Raw genomic sequence first — 3,116 nt, forward strand, 5'->3', positions numbered from 1 at the left:
GCCACCCCAGCTGTCACAGTCTCAGAGTTGGGCAGTCCAGGAACATGACAAGCCGCACAATGGGCTCTGCCTGATACCAACAGAGGTGAGGTCAGAGTCTCTCCTCCGCAGCAGCTGAGAACTAGGAAAGGGGGCAGATTTAAAAAAAAAAAAAAAAAAAAAGGAATTTGGGGAAAAGAAGGAAAAATCATAAAGTGGAATCAAATGCAGACATCCCGGATTTGTCTGAGTCACTCCTTAACTTGTACACTCCATCCCCGCCCTGTGCTCTATGGGACCTCCTGCTTAGATTATCAGCCCCCTGAAGACAAGAGCCATTCTGGAAGTAGATACAGTGTTTCTTTATGAAAAGGCACTCCATAGGTTTCTGACACAAGGAGAAAAGATTCGGCAAGCTTCCTTAGAGAGCAAATGAGTGGAACATTATCTTTCTCTAGGAGGCCACCTTGTCCCTGTCTGTTTTGACAAAGATGTTGATTCAAAATCAAATGTTTCTAGAAGCAACGAACTGCCCAGAGCTCTGGTCTTCAAATTAATTAATCAAATCAGCCCTAAAATATGTTTAAGTATGTGTGTTGTGCTTTATAAGAGGGAGATTTCTGATGGAAGTGTTTAGTGTGTGTTCAACAAGGTACATGTAGGGCTGGGCTGCCATATGGAAATGTAAAGCAAGTGCCATCCAAGGTCAAGAGCTTCCTAAACCCGAATCAGATTCCTGTCAGGCCAGACTAGATCCAGAAACATTTCTTTACCCAGAAAACCTCATTACTTTGGATTGCTGAAGTAATTCAAGCCAGGCCTCTGCTCTGTCAATGAAATAAAAAAGTTAGGTAGAGCTAATTAATAGTGTAAAGTGTCACTTAAATTACTCTCAAGCATTCTCAATTACCTTAGAAGCAGCAATTGACAATCATTTAGTATATGAGATATGAATCAACTTTATCTAATTCATTAAAGTGGGTCCCCCAGAGCCCTGGCCAGACCATACTTTGATAGCCTAGTTTAACTTAGAAAACCATTTGTACCTGAAAATAATAAAATTGACTCTCCTTAGAAATTCCCTTCCACCGAGTCTGACTTTGTATCTTTTTACTATACTTTATTGCATTTCTATCTTTAAGGAAAAGACGCCTGCATTGTATAAAGTAGCGTGGAGTCTGACTTGCTTTCACTGCGCAGGCCCCTGCCCTCCCTAACACTCAGTTCACGGTTCTCTAAAACAAGGGCCTTGTCTCCCGGCTTCCTTCTCGCTCTGAGAGCCCATGCTTCGCCTTGTTGCAGCCGCCATCATGTGGCACAATCAAACCCAGCTATTTTGTTGGGAGACCATCAAACGTCAGAAATCTCTAATGTCAAAATCTCAAAATGTCAAAAATCTCCTGGGCAAATTAGCTCTCTAGAGGGGAGAATAGATCCATTTTCCCGCCTTGGAGTCTGAGCCTGCGTGCTCAGTGTTTTGGGAGTGTGAGGGGAGAAGGGGAGGCTGGGGCTGGGGGAGGGGGTGGTCTGCTTCATCAAAATATTAATTTTTCCTTAACTGCTCCCCATTTTCACTGTAGCACCCCAAACTGCCCCCACCGGGTCTGGTACCTCAGAATGGCAGAAGCTCTGTCAATTTCCCCAGGGTACTAACCGCCCCACCCGTCACACCCCTGCACACGTCTCCTTCCTCCCACCTGCGTCCTTCAAAGTTCAGAAAAGGGATGTTAGCTGGTTGTGGGAGACTGGAGAGATGTGCGGATCTAATTACTCATTTAGGACTTTCAGTGAATCCTCCTCTTTTCAATTCCACACCCAAAACATGGCCTCCTTTACTTTTAAGTCTCCCCCAGAGTTCTTCAGCAAGATTCCTACCCCCACCCCGTCCCCACCAAACCTTGGGTCAGCTGTATCGTTTGTTCAGTCAGATACAGTCAAATTTGTGGACATCTCTTATAGGCTGTCCTCCCCTTGGAGGTCCGTGTCCGTCTCACTGCTGGCATCTGGAGGGAGTGTGGGGAGAAAGCAGATGCATGCGCGGGTTCGGCTTTGTTTACGCGGACATCCTCAGAGCCGGATTCGTTCTGTATTTGACCTGGCCCCCTCTCTCCTGTTTTCCCTCCTTGCCTTTTGCCTAGACCCTGAATTATTCAACATCTGCCTCCTTCCCCGCAGCAGGAGGCCCCCTTGTTTGGGAAGTGTCCATAGAGAATGCTCTGTAGCTCTGGTCTGAAAGCCCTTGTGCATTCTGGGTGCAACTCATCCAGGGGCGGGGGCGGGGGTGCGTGGGGGAGTCCAACGTGCCTAGCTGTGCTAACGTACTTCTTCAGTTCAGATATTACCATGAGCACAAGGCCGTGATCTTTCTTTTTGTTTTTCTTTCAATTATGAAATGTTTTGTATATATACAGTGTGAAAAATAATCTTATATAAACACTCAAGCACTTACCACCTGGATTTAACAGATGTCAACATTTTGCCATTTTTGCTCTCCATCCCTTTCACTGTTCACAAGTCGCTGTAGACATACCGGAAGCCACCCTTCTCCCATCCCATTCCTTTTCTCACCCACCCTTCCTAGAAAAATAATCAGTGTCCTGGAGTTGGCATGTGTGATTTTCATGTGCCTGAAATGTCTAACTTGTTCTTTTCACTCCACGTTTTTTTAGCTTATGTATGCATGTGTGCGTGCACGCACACACGAGTTCATTTCTTACAACTGCCATTTTAGTATTCTTTTTATGTTTTTTTTTATCCACTACTGATAGACAGTTGTTTCCATATTTTTGTTTTTACTTAAAGTGTTGCAGTAAACATCCTTGTATATTTACTTATTTCCTCTTTGCTTGTTTGAGAGTTTCTCTAGGTTGGATGTTGAGAGTGGAACTGTTTTGTACGTCTGTTCAGCTGTGTGGGTAATGCCAAATTGCTCTCTAAAGCGATTTTATATCCCATCAGCAATGTTTTACTGGGCCCACATTTCCGCATCCCATGAAACATCAGCTGTGCTCAAAGTTGGATTTTCTGTCAATCTGACAGATGCAAAAGGGCATGTCATTTCAATTTGCATGTTCCTGATTACTTTTCAGATTTCCTTTTCAGCAAATTGTCTGTTCATTGCCTTGGCCCATTTTTCT

Source organism: Eumetopias jubatus, unplaced genomic scaffold (genome assembly GCF_037043125.1).
Source record: "Eumetopias jubatus isolate StellerSeaLion01/CBP00866 unplaced genomic scaffold, mEumJub1_p1.0 scaffold_7, whole genome shotgun sequence".
Classification (NCBI taxonomy): domain Eukaryota; kingdom Metazoa; phylum Chordata; class Mammalia; order Carnivora; family Otariidae; genus Eumetopias; species Eumetopias jubatus.